Source organism: Halyomorpha halys, unplaced genomic scaffold, assembly GCF_000696795.3.
Source record: "Halyomorpha halys isolate HHAL.00 unplaced genomic scaffold, Hhal_1.1 Scaffold946.1, whole genome shotgun sequence".
Taxonomy (NCBI): Eukaryota; Metazoa; Arthropoda; class Insecta; order Hemiptera; family Pentatomidae; genus Halyomorpha; species Halyomorpha halys.
Window position 1 is genome coordinate 657,736 of NW_027107439.1, and position 19,886 is coordinate 677,621.

The window sequence follows — 19,886 nt, forward strand, 5'->3', positions numbered from 1 at the left end:
TTTATCATGTTACTATGTCACCTACAGCAAATTTACTTGTTGTATATATGTGTATACAGTTGTAAATATCAATAAATAAATTATTTAAAAAAAAAAAAAATATTAACTTATAGATACTGATCAGGGGTCATAGTTATAAACGTCCGCGATGTAAAATATACGATTTGAGAATTGTGTTTTAATTTTTGAACTAAAGGCAGGATATGAGGATCGAAAATTGTAAAATAGTGAAGGTCAGATGGCTAATCAAATTAATCGGGAAACAATTATATTAAAAATAGCATTTTCATTCGTTTTTACATTTGTAACCCCCTTGCCAAATTAACATCAATGTAAAGGTTGTTAATAAGGTAGATTTTTATTCAAATAAAATCACGACAGATGTGGCATCTGAGTTCTTATCCTATTTTAGATACAATGATACACAAATGTCTAGTTATATTTAATTGAAAATTATCATTATTCATAATTAAAGCTGGATAAGTAGAATAAAGCACATTTTATGATAAACATTTACCCAACTATGATCTAATTAGAATAATATTTTCATAACATGGTTTTATCTTTTTAGGCCAGTGAACGAGGGAAGAACCATCGTATCACGCCATGTTATTGTTAAGGTATGTCATATTATTTAAAAGCTATAAACAATAATTAAAGTAATTAGTTATTATAATTAACAGTTAACGTTATGCAGTATTAATAGTTCTTCAAAATATAATATTTATTATGTTTTGAACTTTAAACTTTATTAATACAATTATTTCAAGATATATTGTATTAGTATAGTTATTAATTAACTTTCAGGGCGATTTTAAACAGTTACAATAAAAATATTATTAATTTGCATCATCACATCATTTATATACAACCATTGGTTTTTGTTTCTTAGTTAATTATGTTGACGATTAGATTATTATTTAAAGTTTTGATATCATGGTATTTATTACTACAAATAACCTCATTTGATAGATATAAAAATTTGCATATTTTTTTGCCTTAATGATCAAATCACAAAATATTTATATGTCGAGGTATTTCCTGAATTAATTATCAGTGCAAAACTTTTAACATTTGCCTGATGTTTATGAGAAAATGTGGGTCAACTTTAAAAAAAAAAAAAAAAAAAATATGTACTTGCTAAATTCACCTTGAAAAACTACCATTTTTTTTTAATAATTGACTATTGAAAACTTTCATATCCACTACTCAAAGCTTCTATTGATTATAAGATAATATAAAGATTGCTAGCTCCCGGACTATTAAAGTTGGATTTGGTTGATGCTTAGAAGTTATGAATGCTTAGGTGAGCATAGGCTGGAAAAATACTCATAAAAAAAAAAATCAAGTCAATAATTTGTTACTTTTGTTTAAGCCTCAAATAACAAATTATTAAGAGCCTTTAATTGTTTTTACTTAAAAAATTAACGATCTCCCATACTTAGTAGTTATAAACATTGTGTTGGTGTAAATATGAAAGAATTTGATAATTAACTGACTGTGAAGGTTTTCGTATTTCTACAGTTGTAATGGTAATGGTAACATTTCACTTACACTTTCCAATTATGAAACATATTGTCATTATCAATAATAAACAAATTGCCGTTTTGAAATATACAAGACAAATCTCAAAGTAGGGTGGTAATTAAAATTGTGTGATAACCAAACCATTTGTTTTGGTTATTGGTCCTTTTGATTTTCCACATAAATTTTCGATCTTAGATGAGCTTGATCGTGTGCTCACGAAGAACATAAAACTGATATATATATATATATAAATGAAATGTAAATATTACAGTTTAGACTATTATGGCGTTATGGAGGCTATACAATTTTTAAGATAGATACGTACGATATGAATTGATCTCAGGTGATACAGTTAATAATTTAATTAAAAACTACTAAAATTAAAATAAAGTAAAGAATAAAAAAAAATAATTATTAAAAAAATTAAATTAAATTAAAGAAAAAATAAAACTAATAAAAATAACTGAAAGGGTTTTGAAGTGAATAATAAAGCTGAAAATTTACAATTAGTGAACTAATATAATAATAAGAATAAAACAAGATGATAAAAATAAGGATACTATAATATCTAAATAAATAATATCTACTACTAAGCACACGTACATTGCTAATTCCAATCGTAATATAATGAATAATTATGTGGAGTTAAGAAGAAATAGAGGCAGATATTTTGCAGGTCATTTTGTGTTTAGAAATCAGTTATTGGGAATCATAGAAGTAAGAAAGAAGCCAGATAAATATTTCTTTTTTAGTTTTATTTGTGGTTAATTTATTTATTAGATCTTCTGATGAGCGATTGAACAGATATGGAACCATATAGTTTAGGGTATGTTTTTAATTTTATAATTAAATAATAATAATTTTACCAAATTTATTGTTAAAGGGTGGTTGGATATATTTTATTTTTTTCTTACATATGTTAAATATACGATTTCTTTTCTAAATAAATTATTATCCATAAATTTTAAGATAATTCTGTAAAAATTAAATGTATTAGATGGTAAAATACCAACGATTTTACGATTTTCTGCTTCATTATTGTGGTGTGTTATTGTTCTTAATGTTCGATTTTGTAGATTTGCAAGTTTTGATAAATGACTATCAGGCACTCGCACGATAGCCCCCCATCGATCCCATATCTCAATATCGATTCAAATAATGCTTTGTACACCATTATTAAAGCTTCTCTGTTACGTCCAAATTGGGGATAATAAATTTTATATGAGCATACTCTTAATATCTTTAAAACATTTACTATGTGTGGTTTCTTATACCTCCCGTTAAAAATTTTGGAATTATTTAAACTTAAAAAAATCCAAATAATGCTGTAGCTAGCAGATCTATTCAAATTTGTAAAACAAAGACGATCGTGTTATTTCAGTTAGGACGATCTACTACTGAATTACTAAGTACATCAATCTCATGACTGATAAATGGGCGACGATAGAGTAGCGTATCTCTTTGTTAAGGTAGACGCCAGTCACGCGCGTTCTCCTAATGCTACCTTATCGAGCAGGAAAGGAGTGCTACAGATGTTCCACTTCTCGATTAAGGCTTCTGTGTATTCAGTCCCAATGCAATATCTGGGTCGTATTGAGGTGCTTTGTACTGTTTAGGGCTCACTGCGAAACATCTCTGATATAAGTAGCATTAAATAATACAACCTCAAAAAAACAGAACAATGAGTGACCCAGTAAAAATGATTGTTTTAGCAATTAAAACTAGAACAATACTCAAAAAAATTTAATTAATTCCAGATATAAAAAACCAGATATATTAAAGTACGTTGGTCTGACCTTCAGCAGTGACTTGGGATCTGCATTTTATATATTTAATGTTTATAAACCACTTTTTTCATGGATTCGAAATTGAATGTATACACTTACTCCTCCTACTTGTTGGGACCTGACCGTAAATGGATTTTATTATACATACCTTCCTATTATATATAATTCAGATTAATAAAAATACTTATTCATAAAATTAAAACTTTTAGTATAACAATATTAACCGTTGTAAAAACTAAATCCTTTAGAACTTAAGAAACAGTCAGAAGTTTGGTAGCCTACTTGCTTTTAAAGAATGTATGAAACGTAATAAATTAAAAATCTAAATACCCCATGTATCCAAAATAATAAAAATTATAGCCGCAGAATTCTGAAAATAAACTGGATAATAGATCTGTTTGACCGATTTGTTAATATGGATTATTCAGAATATTGTTGGAAATTTTCTATAACCCCCTTCTTTATGGTCTGATTTAGGTAAGTTTTTTTTGTGGTTGATAATTCTTATTTATAATTGAAAATTGTTGATAATTCTTATTAATATTGTTATTATTATATATTATTATTATTGATTATTCTTCTTATTATTATTATTGATAATTCTAATTCTAACAATTGATAATTCTTTTTTGTGGTTGATAATTCTTGTTTATAATTGATAATTGATAATTGTTGCTAATTCTTATTAATATTATTATTATTATTATTGATTATTCTTATTATTATTATTGATAGTTCTAATTCTAACAATTGATAATTGATAATTTTTTTTTTGTGGTCCGATTGAGATAATTCTTTTTTCTGCTTTTAAAGAATATATGAAACATAATAAATTAAAAATATAAATAAATTAGCCAATGTATCTAAAAGAATAAAAATTATAGCCGCAAAATTCTGAAAAGAAACTGGATAATAGATCTGTTCGATCGATATGTTAATATGGATTATTCAGACAATTTTTGGACACTTTCTATTACCCCCTTTCTTGTGGTCTGATTTAGATAATTATTTTTTCATCAGGTGTGTAATTAAATATTCTACAAAAAACGCCTTCAGATATACCAAGAGTAGATGTGCTCTAGGTATGTATATATTACGTGCTGAGTACTGTTGAATATATTTGCAATATAATTGTTTTTTTTCTTTTACTAGCTCTTTCATTGCTTGTAAATTTTCTTATTGCTGTGTGGCTAATATACAGCAGAGGGGCCAGATGGATGGAAGTCCACAAATATAAATAAAAAATTACAGGTTTTTTGATCCCATTGCTAGATTACAGGGAAGATGTAAAGCAAATAAAAATTAAGATTCGACTAGGTAATAAACGGATGCCCGATGTTAACAAAGAGGTTAAGGTTTTATTTTTCTTCACCATCATAAAAAACATAAAATATTAAAATTATTAACTACGTTTTATGTTAAACTTTGGTCAAAATTACAATATCCATAACTGTGAAGAATCAATCACATTCTAATATTGGGACAAACCCCACTTTATCATGGTCCAAAGATAAGAGAAATGATTTTTTTTTAAATCACCAAGAACTAAAAGTATTAGTAAATTTAAAATGAATAATTTCAAATCTATATACATCATAAGAACACATTTTAACTAGTTTACTCCTACGATAATTCTGGCTTTAGATGTTTTTCTTCTTTGATTCATCCCAAAATATCAGCGATGTCATGCTCATCTGTATGATTATAGATTTATAGAATAATATCAATAAAGTCTATTTAACACACACAATTGATTGAGTTGCATACTTTATAATGACTTATCTTCAGATAATAAGTAATTACTTTGCATCCACTGGAAAATATTACTTCAGTTTATAGTTATGAATTAGAATCAACCCTTAATTGTACCGACTGAAAACTCATAGCTATAGAGAACTCATAGGCCCTTCATGAACAGATGTCTTAGACGGGTTACGAATTTTGTTGTTAACCCACGGGTTTGAATAATTTGAAATGAAATTGATATGGAAATTAGAAACTGGTTCAACCGTTCGCTTAATCAACACACAACAGACAGATAAAATTTTCAAGAAAAACTGTATAACTAAATTTTAACATTATTTATTAGTGACAACTCAGTAGTAAGTTACTTAATGAAGTTAATAATATTTCATTCAACAAGTAATGGCCAGGCTCCAACGAAAAAGTCCCTATGTTTTGGCGTTAATTGTAAATAATATAATTCATTTAAGAATATCTTCGCAAACATTCTCCTGGAAGTATCAAAGTATACTTTGAACACTTTTGGGTTAATATAAAAGAGAAGGATCTGTCTAATAATCCTTTTATTTGAGTATTTATCAGATTTCGTTATGTTTTAAGCTCAGGCATGGGAAAGTACCGTCTCGATCCGCATATTCCTCTGTCAGAGTTTTGAAACCTCTTTATTTTTTAAAATAACTTTCATTAAAGTTCTAGTAACAATTTAAGAATCAAAATTTAGATTCGTCTCTTCCTAGAATTCCATTTCCTTTGATACCTCATTCGTCAATATTTTTCACTCCTGAGAGATAGGTAAGGGGGTCAGTACTACCGTAATATAGTTTATGGTGGACTAAAATAAATCTTTACGAAGTTTATGTACATTTTTTATGTTGTAAACTATTTATTAGTTCATTTAATTTTAAATGATAAGTTCTAAATTTGAGATTGTAGTTTACCAACCATATTTAATTTTTTTATATATGGTTACCAAGATATAATTCTAAGATACTTAACTTAATGGTTTAAATTTGTTTAGAGGCTATATTAGGGCATTGGGTAGTTTAAGACGCAATAAATTGCAACTGGCCTATCTAAGTATCATTTATCTAAAATGATGGCTCCTTATTGCCTATAATTTCTTTAAAACCTCTTATTAAAGTTTTTATTCTTTTTGGATTGGAAGTACTCGGTCTAAGTTATTGGGCTTGGCGTGACCTGTGCTCCGGTAATGTGCAATCAACGGTCAATGTCTCGGGTTCAACGCTCGGCTAGATGCCTTTCATGCTTGCAATTTCCGTAGTTTTTGCTTTGTTGTATCTTTTCGAATAACATAGATGAGGTTTATACACAGCCTAAGCAGTATTTTAATCATGTCTGTGGCATAATTCTGTTCTTATAAATTAATTTTTAGTTTAAAAAATTTATTAATTAGTTAATTACTGAGTTTATTTGCTTTAAATGCTCTTATCAAATTGTTGGGTATGTTTGTGATTTCATTCTTTTAATAGAGAAAGCTGTTATCTCTTATAAAAACCTTTATAAAACTTCCTGTACTAAGCTGAATATCTCATAAATTCAGTTTTGATTTACACCCCTTTTTCACTCAACGACTCATATAGCCATTACAGTTTGTGCCTTAAAAAAAAACGAAGTTATTTGCTCATCTCTGACATGTTCACTTCTCATTATCTTACATTGTTCAAAGCAAAAAAAGAAAAAAATTGAATTTGAAAAACAAATTAAAGCTATCCATAAACCAAAATGGAGTTATACTGCTGCGATATTACAACAATAGATTCAAAACAGGTTTCTGAAAACATATTAAGAACTTAAATGACCAGAGTAAATGTATAATGATTGACAGGCAATGTTTCTTCATAAAAAAAAAAAAATAGAAACTTCTAGAGAAAACACGCAATTTATATATTGTATACCAAATACAAGTTTTACAGTTCATGATTTTTTTAGCAGATACATTTCTTTCTTTATCATTATTTTTCTCTCAATGCAATCCTTCTGTACTCCGTCTGCTTTTCAAATGGAATTCAGAAATTTTTTATAATTTTCAAAATCATCTGTTTTTCATAAGTTGGTGCCATTTTAAAAGAGAAACACAGTTAATTAAAAAATTACCAATTTGATAAGAAGTGCAAATTTTTTAATATAAAATGTTTATAGAGAAAACTAAATATTTAATTTATTTCAGAATATTATTTTAATATTAGCTTAGATATTTTTTTTTATCAATTAAATGCCATTCTATTTACGTTTTTAATTGTCTTAACTAAAATTCGATGGCTTTAGCAATAAACTAAACAAGGCTGTTGCAGCTCTTAATTCTCTTGAAAAATAAAGAATTGTAATACAGAGCTGTGAGGATTTTTCCTACTTTCTACTAATCCGTGGATTATGCTACTAAAAATTATTAATAAGATATTAAAAATTATATATTACACTACAATTTTTGTCAATATAATAATGACTCGATATAAAATGAAACTAGCTCCATGAATATTTTCGTACCTATTTCAAAATTCATTCCCACAATATTGTATTCTTAAATTATAGAAATATGATTAAAAGTAAGAGAAGAATATAATTAATATTTAATCTATCTAATTAAAAATCAAAATTTGAGATAACATCTAAGCAAGTTACCCTTACCCTAGGCTCGATGATATACTAAATTTACACAACAGTACGGTAGTGCGGGTCCGGCTGATTTGTTCAGCTTATTTCTGAATTTTAAATCTATTTATTCTATTATTTTTTTAATAGGAGATTAATTAGTTTAACGATATTTAATTTTAATTTATAAAAATTTTAAAAAATTCAATAAGAGAAAATTAAAAAAAAAAACGTTCTTACAAGTGGAGACTAAGAACGTAGTACTAATGAAACTCTATGAAACTTATTTTGGCATTTTTAAATTGAAAAATATAAGACATGCATCCTCTTGCAAAGAGCTCTAGTAACAGAGAAAAAAATATTTCATATAATTTCAGCAATCGTATTATTTTCAGACTTCTCTGAATGGATTTAAAGGTTATTTTATAGCAATAGTTTATTTAAAACAAGCATTGTTTTGATCTTAAAAGGAAACAAACATAAAAAAAAAAGAGACGTTTTTAGAAAATAAGAACACAAATATCATCCAGGGAAGTGCAATTTGGATTCGTTTATATAAGTGGATATAAGATTTATAAGAGGGAAAATAGGATTGTAATGTAAGGTTATTGCAATTTTTGTGATTTAAAAAAAAAAAAAATCAAAGGTGCAATATAATTTTAGAAATAAGTTTTTTTTTAGGTAAGAAAAACGAATGTAAACTAATGTTCCTCCCTAAAAGAATATTTTACCCGCTTGCTAGGTCTATCGGTCCAAATTATTTTAATAATATCCTCATAATATAGAATAAGGTGGTTAATTATAAACCAATCGATTTGTTTTATATAACAATAAGAAGAAAATATTGAAAATTTTACTAAATGAATATATATAAAATGTATACATGTATACAAAATACAATGGATACTGATAGTAAAGTTGGCAAAACATAATTTATATTAGAACAAACAAATCAGGATCATTTTTAGTATCCTTAAATACAATTTTTTATGAAATGCAAAAAATATTTCTTTATTTTATCATTCTTTATACAAAGTGGCCTAGGTAAAATATTTTTTGATTCCTATGAAAATTCGTATTTCGATATTATCGAGTTTTCGTGTAAAAAAACGAGACTGTGTGGTTTTTTCCTGATAACAATATTTTTTACTAACTCTTCTACGTTTTGCAAATTAGTCCAAAAATTTCAAAAAATTTGGTATAATCCTGTATATACCTATTTGATAATCGTAGTTTTTAAATAATCTAATTGTGCGATATGTACTTTGTTATTATAGTAACATATATATTTTTTATTTTATGTCACCATAAAAATTGTGTTAGGGAAACTTTTTTATCTTTGGGGGAATTAGATAACTTTTTACGACAGTCTGTCATGAGGTTAGTTATATAACATTAATATGTTTAGAAGTATTGGCATTGAGTTGATTTAAAAGTTTTATTATAGGAAAATATATAAATATATTTATTTGTTTCTATTAAAATAATGGACTGAATATTTATGTAACGCTGCGGTTTAGTGATTTATCTACCTTGACGCAGTTCCTTTTTTCTGGATCGGATAGTACTGGAGCCAAATACGTAAAATCCATCTCATCATACATATATCTGCATATAATTTCAAAAATTAGTTTCTATTACACTTAAAAACGAAAGAACATTTCTGAAGGTCTAAAAACCTTTAGGTATTTATTTTAATAAGGCAACGAATAACAAAAGTTTAGGTATTTTTTCTTGTTTCTCACTTACAACTATTAATTGGTGTATTAAAAATTTTATTTTGTTGTGGTGTAGTAAAGCAAATTAAAGAACAATAACTTTCAACATTAGCTAGCGATATAGTTGTAAGCCACCTGATACCATTTAGTACAAGAGCCCAAGAGGAGAAAAATGGCAGTTATCTCACCCCAATTTTTAATTACTTTAATGAAAACTAAGTATAATTAATAGACAAAACTGATGAGTCTGCCAGGTAAAGGTAGGGGGAATAAATAATGGCGGCTGTTTGAGAGCGATAAAAAAATTTAATTTTTCATTCGGAGCTTATCTCTACTATCTTAAAAAGTAGAAACAACACAAGAAAACCTAAGAGAATGTCATTTAAAGAAGAGTAAATTTCCTAAAATATGAGCCCTAATAGAGTTAATTACGTTAAATAGTTTACATGAAATTTGCTAAAACAAATTTATTTATTGTTGTTCGGACAAATTTTCATTTGCCAAATTTACGTTTATATGAGAATATCATAAAAACTATTACCCCTACGAAGATAAGTGTCATAAACTACTTTATAGTAAGTTAAATTACTTTTATTTTGAGTGTTGGCAGACATATGTGCGTCTTATGGATCTAGAGATATATTTTTTCAAAAATCCAAAATTTTATACGAACAACTATAAATTAACATTTTATGAGTTTATTTTGTCAAATATCATAAAAACTACTAGTCATACAAAGATAAACATTATTAACTATTTTATAGTAAATTTAACTGGCTTTAATTTGAGTGCTGACAGACATCTGTACGTCAAATGGTTTCTGAATTGAAGTTTTTCATAAATCAATCTTATTTTCCGAACAACTAAAAATCAATTTATTTTAGCAAATATCATGAAAACTACTATTCCTACGAAGGTAATGGTCATAAACTTCTTTACAGTCCATTATTCTAGCTTTAATGTGAGTGCTAATAGACATCTGTACGTCACATAATTTCTGAGATATAGATTTATTAAAATAAATTAACTAACTACTAATCTTTCTGTAAATTCTTAAGAAATTTGGCTTTTTAAAAGCTATAACTCGAGAACTATTGGACATAAATAGCTCTTTTAGGGTTAATATTTCAGCAAATTTACTCTTCTTTAAATAATCTTCTCTTAGATTTTCTAGTGTTGCTGGTAGTTTTTAAGATATAGAGCTCCGAAAGAACAATTAGTGTTTTTTAAGGTTTTGAAACATCCGCCATTTTTTATTCCCCCTACCTGTACTTGGCAGACTCATCAATTTTGACTAGTTAGTATACATAGTTATCATTAAAGTAATAAAAAAATGGGGTGAGATAACTGCCTTCTTTTCTGAAGCACTAATTTAATCATAGTTGGTAATTTATAGCCATACCACTTGGCAGATGTAATACTTTATGGTACTCATTTAAATATTCTTTTATTTGTTGCCCTATACCTTTTTTTTTTTTATAGGCGAATAGATAGAAAAACCTAAAATTTAGTAATTTATTAATTTAAACAAATTAGATTCTTTACTGTATTAGAACTTACAGAAATGCTTTGATTCTGGACTTATATATAGTATTGTATCTCAGTTTTAGGAAAAAAATTGAAATTGCTAAATGTTTAGGTTTACGGTTTATTACATACTACTTAGCCGAACTAATAAGTTATGGTGCTCTATTAGACGAAGAATTCAATGTTTATTAATTTGTAGTACTATTACAACTAATAATTAGTATTACTTTTACTGCTCATATCGTATGTTATAATATTACTCGCTTCGATATACTATTCAGGTGTTATAGGTGAAAACCTCATCTGGACAGGCCATACCATTTCACACTTAAACTTTACTTGAAAAATACCGTGTTCATTAGATTCTTCTCTTTACCTTTCCTTAGACATTACTTTGGGCTTTTGCGAATGTTCAGCGATGCACAAATAAGTCACCCGTTTTAAAAGTGTGTTTGGTTATGCTAGTCCTAGTTATAAATATCTAGATATTTTGACCATTTCACTTGGAGAAATGTACTGTTCATTTTATAAGAAACATGTTTCATCCTGAGAGAATGTGTATATTTTTTTACACTCCCTATCTGGTCATTTATGGCATACGTGGAGATGGTGGAGGGACAGATATTTTATCGTATAGGTAACCGACATATATGAACCAGAGGGACCACCACAAAATAAATGTCTACCCGGCGCCGCTGCAGACATGATATTTCTAAGATGGTGCCTCAACTCAGTCACAACGGCCTCTAACAATATTTGTGTTTGCTACACCGGAAGTTTTTATATTGCAATGCTATTACACACAATATCATAGGAGTTTCTCCTTTAATGATCGCTTACAAAGCTGCCATTGGGGCTGGAATGCCGAGACAGTAAACAACCTCCCATCTCCACGAGTTCTTCCCCGACGGGTTGCATAATGTTGCCTCTGAGGATCGGAATATGAATGAGAAAGCTGAGAGAGACATCACGTAGAGGATGCCATCATCCCGAAGGCCCGACACGCCTCGCGAACTCTCGGCCCTTTGTTGTTCGGGAAACCGATTACCTTGGTCCACTTCCAGGCAGCTGTTAGGCTGAGAAGATGTGGAACGGTTTGCTCTGCAAGGACGCTGAAAAGCCGTTTCAGCAGGAAATTATACTTTCCCTTTTTAGAGGAAGCAATTAAATGGGAAATTAAGATTTTTTTTCTAGGCAACGGTAGTAATGAGAATGACCTTATCTTCAGCATTATTAAAGATTAGCGTGTGCAATACATTATTTTCACAGTTGCTTGATCTCCTCTGAGGTACAAAATACTTAAAAGTTATTTAAAAAAACGCGTTGTCCATTTTATGTTACAGTCAGCATGACGCCGTGTTAAAACGCTTTTTCCTTGATCGTGTCAATTGTATATTATTTATACGGTCCAGTGATCCTCCTTCTGAAAAGAAATATTGTTTTTGTCGTTGTTGGAATATAGCTTGCATTCAATAGCTAAAAAAATTAATAATTTTATAAGGATATGTTGAAATTCACAATGGGAGACGTGGATCACCGATTTCAAAGAAATTTTTTTTTGGTGACACTAGGTCGAAAAATATCAGACACAATTTTGTAGGTTTTTGCCAATGCGCCTAGGAGACGGAGAAAAACATATTTTACTTAATTTTAGACATGAATTATATTATCGTCTTCTGCCTTTGCTCTGCATGTAATGGTTATTACACACCAATCAGTTTTTTTTTTGTATATATAATGAGAACAAAAGATTTTCAATCATATTAAATTGGATATAAAATACACGAACTCGTTAGAACCAAAACTTGTTTTGAGTAAAGTGAACTAAAAAAAATTTTAATGAAAGGTTTAGTCAGTTACGTTGGTAGGGTTTTTAGAAATCCCTAAAAAGAAATTTTGATATAAATGAAAAAATAGAACATTTTTAACTTGATTTCAGCAGTAAATATATTTTTTTATGGGACATTGACAGAATTTTGTTTTTTGGAGACTACATTTCTTATTAGTTACCACTATTACTTATTTGTGTACTATGTAGATATTTTGTCTATCTTAGGATTTTGAAATGTTAAAAAAATTTAAAAATTACAAAAAAATGCATATATATTTTTTGTTGCTACTAAGCTTCAATTCCTTCGAGAGACTGGACATTTAATTGTTTTTTCATTACAGATCATTTATATATTTTCAAGAGTCCTTGTCCCAAAAGGCTGGTTTTAAAGAAAAAAAAAATCAGCATTGATTTTTCTTAATAAACGAAATCTGAATTACATAACTAAATATCTTTTATAAAAAATATTATGAACAGAATTTATTTAAATTATGAAATAAAAGGCTCCCATAAATTATTTTTGAAAAAAAAGTTGGTCTAATATTTGTAATTGATTGAACGATACAGTTCGTAAAGTTACTTTTCATCCAGCTAGATCTTTAGCATTGGATAATATTGTTATTAGTATTATTAGTGCAAATTTTTACAAAAAATAGTTAATATATTCTTATTTATTTATTTTGAGTTGAATTTTTTTATAAGCTGAACAAGAATATTAGAATTGAAAGTAAAAATAAAACCTCAATCATATCTAGACTAAAAATGCTTTAGTTCAAAGGATGCTTAGGCCTATTTTATAATATTAAAATATAACTCTCAATTGGTAAATAATAAACATACTCATTTAGAGTTTAAATTGAATTTTATTTGTATTTTCAATATGTTTGGCTTTGTATGATTTTGACAATACAAGTTATTAATATTGTTAATTGGTCTATTGAGCAACCTTTTGAGTTTGACTACGCTCGTTAAATTCTTTGATTGAAGCATTATTTTTAAATGTTGCGCTAATTGGGAGTTTCAGTTGTAATTTCATAAAAGTTCTCGGGTGGTGGGGGCCAAAATATTATATTACCATAAAAAGAAAAAATATTTAAACAGAAAAATCTCTTTCATAATGATGAGAAATAGTTGACCGTGGATAAATTATATGGGGAGATGGTTGGGGGGGGGGGTCGGTCAAAATATAACAGAAATAAGTTGAAATAACTTATTTAATAGTGCGAACGATTCGGCCATAATCTCTATCCTTCATCAATTCAATTTCTAGCATTTTCCTCTTTTTAACAGTTTTTAAATATCCAAATACTAATAATGCATTGTCATCTTCCGGCAACTTCGTCATCCTTGTAACATATTTTCTAAAACCATCTTACCCCTCTTCCTTCTCTATTCTTTTCTTAATTTTCCTTACCCACGTTATTAGTTATGTTCACCATATATTATTATTGTTATGTTTTCTACTCACTTCTTTTGTCTAACTTAACTTTATATTTTGTTTCATTATTCTAATATTATAGTTGCATATTTCATAAGTTACATATATTTTCTTTCTCTCAATTTTTTTTCCTTTCCATAATTTCAATTTTTCAATCATTAATAGACTAGAATATTCATATTCCTTTGCATTATGTAACTTCAAATTTTTATTTTATTTCTTTAATTATGTTATTTTTACTTACTTATTCAATTACCTATGTATACATTTTATTTTCCACTTCTTTCATCAGTTTAATTTTATTAATTTCATTCTGTACAATTCTTTACTTTATGTTATTCTGTTTATGTTTTCTTTTTTGTATTCATTTTTATCTTGTTCTTTGTTCTTAGGCCTGATGAAGGCTAGATACTATTTTATATATTATTTATAGGATTTCTAATATTAAATATATATATATATATATATATAAGTTTTGATTCTCTACAGCACGCTGTTTTTCGAAATATTTCCTGCATTGGTTCCCTCAAGCCTTTCGTGAGAACCTGAGGTAAGTGGTGATTAATTTTTGTTGATAATTGTAATCTTTTGCTGGATAGTATTAGATTGAATGGCATTGAGTGGCCTAGCACTTTGTGGTTTCGGGAACGGAAGGCCGTTGACCTGGAGGAACTATCTTCGTGACAGGCCTTGATCACAGTCGTGTCTCCATTGAATAATGAATCTTTCTTAAGAGTCACTTCTTCTGTTTTTTTCCTTCTTTTTTTTTTATTCCGGAAAACAATGTACGATCTAAGAACTAGAAATGTTTATTGTGTTACAGTCAACCACTGGAAACCTATTGCGGATTTTTGTCAAAACGGTATCATGTACATACATTTCAGTTCTTCCTTTAATTATGATATAAATAGTTTTTCTTTTTATTAAATATTAATCGAAAGATTAGGGCAAAGAAACCTTTTAAACCCCTTTATTTAACACACAATTTGTATAGGGTTGACTCATGTCTACAGTAACAGAATAAATAATAATCTGCCACAACTGGATTCGAACCCGAGTTTTTGGAATTAGTAGCACACTGCCTTACTAGTGAGCTACCCGTTTCCTCATGTATATATCCTACATTTTCTTCCGCCCGAATATTGAACGCTATTTTCTAATTTCTCTTTAAATTCTCAACCCTTTGAAGTATTCGTAATAATTTACAATTCATTTATTATCTGATATTTTTTTTCAGTTTTTTAATTTAAATGTTATATTGCGAGGTAGAATCGTTAACGTGACTTGGAACTTTATCCGGTTTCTTCTACCAGAGAAAATTCCCTCAAAAGTCTACATCTCTTTGTCTTTTGGTCTATCACATAACTAAAAAGAATTAATAGTAATATAAAAAACAAATATTTTATTAATAAATAAAAATAATGTTTTGCAAGAGTTTGGGCACCAGTCATCGAGATGAAAGTGAATTGTATACGTTTTTTTTTTCATTATTTTTATTTATTTCTTGTATAGAATAAGCATTGGTGGTTCATGAGAAGAGAGTGGAGATTTGGATGGATCCATCCATAAAAAAACAGAAAATGTTAATTTTTACAATAATTTTGTAAATACATTCTCCAAATTAAGGAAGATTAAAACCTAAAATGTTCCGATTTGCTTCTCACTTGATTCCCTAAAGGTGGATCCACATGTTGGCCGCTCGCCACGAATCGAGGCTTGTACAAATGCTCGGTAAACAAAGAGCGGGCCATCCACATGTCAGTGTTATTCAGAGAGGCAAGCATGGCGGACGTACTAGTGGTTTCAGCCATTGCACTTAGATTGTATTATTTTTATTACAAAAAAAGGAAATTAAATATAAATAAATAAGATTAAATATAAAACTTATTATAAAAAGTACCAACAAACACCTTTAACCTCCTAACAGCTCTCAGTTGCAACTAGACAAAGAACAATGGTGGAGACGCTATACGAGCGCTCTCACGAACCCCTTTGATCTGTGTCCAAAAAACGACTCTGGACGGCTCAGCAACGAGCCTAGGCCAACCAAGCAAAGCCACCCATCCACATGCTCGCGTATGTCTGAGTTCGCCATGACTTGGCCAACATGTAGAGGCCCCTTAAGATTTTCTTAGCAGTTTTTCACGTTATAGACCAGGGGTGGCCAACTTTTCGGTATATAACATCTACTTCTTATCTTATAAGCGTGTCGCGATTGGCTTGTTGTCATAGGGGTAGTCTAAAGGGGAAGGAGTGTGAAATGCATACTATGCTAATACACTGCGTTTCAGTATCAGGTGCATTCCCGCGAGTTATGGGTGGATAAGTAATATATATGTTCAAAACATATTTTGTTATATATATTACAATATATATTTTTTAAATTAATTTATTGAGATATATCCTATAGGCTCGTGGAGAAAATAAATTTCTATACCCAACTTTTGATTGCATCATTCCGTAAGTGCGTTACCTAAAAAATCCAATTTCCGACCCTTTTCCTTGAACAAAAAATCTATCTTTAGATGGATCTCTATTAACATAAAGTGCAATTTAATTCTTTTATCTACAATATAAAAGTTGTACTAATCGTTCGTAAAAAGGAAAGTTGTATTAAAGCTGCGGCTAAAGTAAAGTATGGCTGATAATTTGATTTCAATATTACATTTTCGCGTTATTGTTTTTTGGGCCAGGAAAACGTTTCATGAAAGAATAATATGACTTACTTTTTGCTAACTTATGAATAGCTCGCTGAGCACACGTACTAAAATTAAGATATACAGCTTATCTACCCAGGTAAAATACAACAACGTTAATTATTTTAAGGGACAAAAACTCACATCCAGGGGCATTAAAAGAACATGGATAATTAATAACTTATGATCCGTATGAATTATGTCTGATTGCTTGAAAATTTTGTCTTCTACGATCGCTTTGAAGTTCATGGTATACGGAATTCCACTCCAGACTTTTAATTTTTTTTACCTTTCCTTAAAGATGATTTATAAATCTAAAATTTAAGGGAATATATAATGTGCCATGCCTTCTCAAAATTTATTATTATTTAGTACTGAACTAAAATTTTTAATATAAGCTAATCCAGAGATGTCTGTGTTGAAGATTAAAATCGGGTGAGGGGACTAGTGATGAAGAGATGAATTGAATTATAAAGGAATTGAATAAAAGGAACTGATTTTATGGTCAATAAAAAGACCATTTTCGCGAGCGGTAATGTGAGCGTAATAAATAAATACAGTAGAATATTAATACTTATAAATTAGATTTGGATTTATAAATGTTTCAATAAAGTAAATATAAAGTTGTCTAATTTTCACAGACTTAGATTTGATAAGTTCTGGATAATGCGAGCTCAGTAATAAAAATAACACATAACCAGTGAAGCTAAAGAAACCCCATCCCCCAGTTTTATTAAATTTTCGTCAATTCGGAGGCATTAATCCTTGGATTAATATAGAAATCCGCTCTGTAGCTGAACCTATGTCGTAATAAAGTCTGTCCTGAATTATACCATTATAATTTTGATTTGTTATAGTCAACTAATTTTATATGATAATCAATTTGTTATGTACGCATTTAAAGGTTAATTTAAATTAACCGCCGGTACATTAATCTTCTATTTTAATTACTAATTTGTAAATAAATAATGTTTTTCTCTGAAATGTAAAATTGCTTTTTAATCTATAGACGCTGGCTGCACAACTGCTTATAGTTCGTGATCGTTCATTAGCCAATAAAACCAATAATGTCCCCCTGAAGGTTAGAAATAATTGTGGTGCATTGCATGGTCTGCGCTTTAACGCTATGATTGGTCTAGGTGGTTGTACGTAACGAATGTGATGAGATTCATCCTTCATAACGTAACATTTCGTATTTATTAGTAACATGTAATAATGTTTCTTGTGTCTTAATACGCTTAGTTTTGAAAATCGATTCTCCATTTATATTAATGGGGAATTTTAATTATTAACAGAGTTGATTAGGTTTATTCGGGCTGTTGTGTATTAAAATTTATTTAATAGTTTGGTAATTTCTAATTACATCGTAAATTTTTTTATTATTTGCTTTTTCTATTTATTTTTTTATTGACATTCCTAACCACTCCTATCCAACTATTTTAATTATGTCAAATTCTACTTGTTGTTGAAGAAATGTTTTTCTAGTTTACTATACTGAGATTAAAAATTAACAAACTTAAATATTTTTTTAATTTAAAATATAATATTTTTTTTTAAATTTATTTAATGTACAAAATAATACAATAGGTAAATATTTTGTATGTTTCATATACATTTGAAAATCTTGGGAAGGAACCACCCATTGGTGGTACTTCAAACATTAATTCAAATTAGAATGTCCCGTGGCCATCTTATTTTCAGACGCCTCAGAGGATTATCAGGGATTGTTAAGGATGAAAGATTAAGAATTAATGGGTTAGGATGGTTAAGGAGTTTGGAATGAAAAGAAGCATATCTATTTTGGGTCAAATCTGCAACGAATGGGATGTTAAGGTCTTTGTGAAGGAGTTTATTTGTAACGTAATAAGGAGCATCAAGGATTTTACGTAGGATTTTGGATTTTAACGAATGGATGCGGGAAGAATTTGATGGTTTGGTGGAGCCCCAGAGCTCAATTCCATATGTCCAAATTGGTCTGATTATCGAAGAGTATACTAATTTTTTGTAGTGAATGGGAAGTTTAGATCGTTTGTCAAGGAAGTGTTGTAAAATTTAATATGAATTAAAAATTAATAAAACACGTGACAATGAAAAAGAAATATTTTGCTGCTTTCTGCCAGTTTCAGTACGATCAATTTTAATGTTAGTTCTCCATTTATATTTATGAGGAATTTTAATTATGAACGGTGTTAATTAAGTTCATTCAGCCTGTTGTATTGTATTGTCTATTAAAAATGATTTAATAGTTTGATAATTTCTTATTACATCGTAAATTCTTTTATTATCTGCTTCATTTATTTTTTCTGACACTCCTCACCACTCCCATCCAATCACTTTAACAACAACAAATTGTTGTTGAAAAAATATTTTTCTAATATACTACACTTTGATTGAAAATTACCTAACTTAAATAATTTTTAATTACTAATTCTAATTAAAAAAAAAACAGGTGACACTAAAAAAAAAATATTTGCTGCTTTCTGTCAGTTTCAGTACAATAATTTTTAATGTTATTTCTCCATTCTAGAGAAAAATTCTCTCTTTCACCAAAGAGATTTTAATGATTAAATATCCTTTTAATACTGTAATAATCTCTGTAATAAAAGCCTGCTGTACTTAGTAACATTCTCTTCATCATCATTGATTACTGTATCTCAAAAACGATAATTCCAGTGAATTTTAACTTATCAATAATGGTTCTCCTTAGATAGATGTGCAATTAGGTTAAGTTTCTAGAAATTCATTCAATTATATTCTAAAATTAATTGGTTTAAAAAAAAAATTCCCAATACCCCCAAAAAATTTGTTTTAATTACTTCCATGAAATATAGCTCTATGATCCCTGTTACCATTGTCTATAAAGATAAGATAGAATCTTTTGAACTTCTTGAGACTGGTATTTATTGTTTGAATAAATCAGTTAGTATTCGGGATATGTCTCAAAACCCTTTATAATTTCCGTAACCCAATCAGGACTGATTTATAAAATCCCTTGTATAAATTTATATA

At 28.6% G+C, this 19,886-nt stretch overlaps 1 protein-coding gene and 1 long non-coding RNA gene across 3 annotated transcripts in view; one reads left to right on the forward strand and one right to left on the reverse strand.

Annotated features, from left to right (window-relative positions):
• Nucleotides 1–625, forward strand: part of LOC106687323 (uncharacterized) — a 51,164-nt gene extending 50,539 nt beyond the window's left edge. Inside the window, exon 3 of the long non-coding RNA XR_001344150.2 lies at nt 572–625. This is a non-coding gene — a long non-coding RNA (uncharacterized lncRNA). The remainder of the gene's footprint in view (nt 1–571) is intronic.
• LOC106687322 (uncharacterized) overlaps nt 1–19,886 on the reverse strand; it is a gene marked incomplete in the record, with an annotated part of 206,330 nt that overhangs the window by 73,759 nt on the left and 112,685 nt on the right.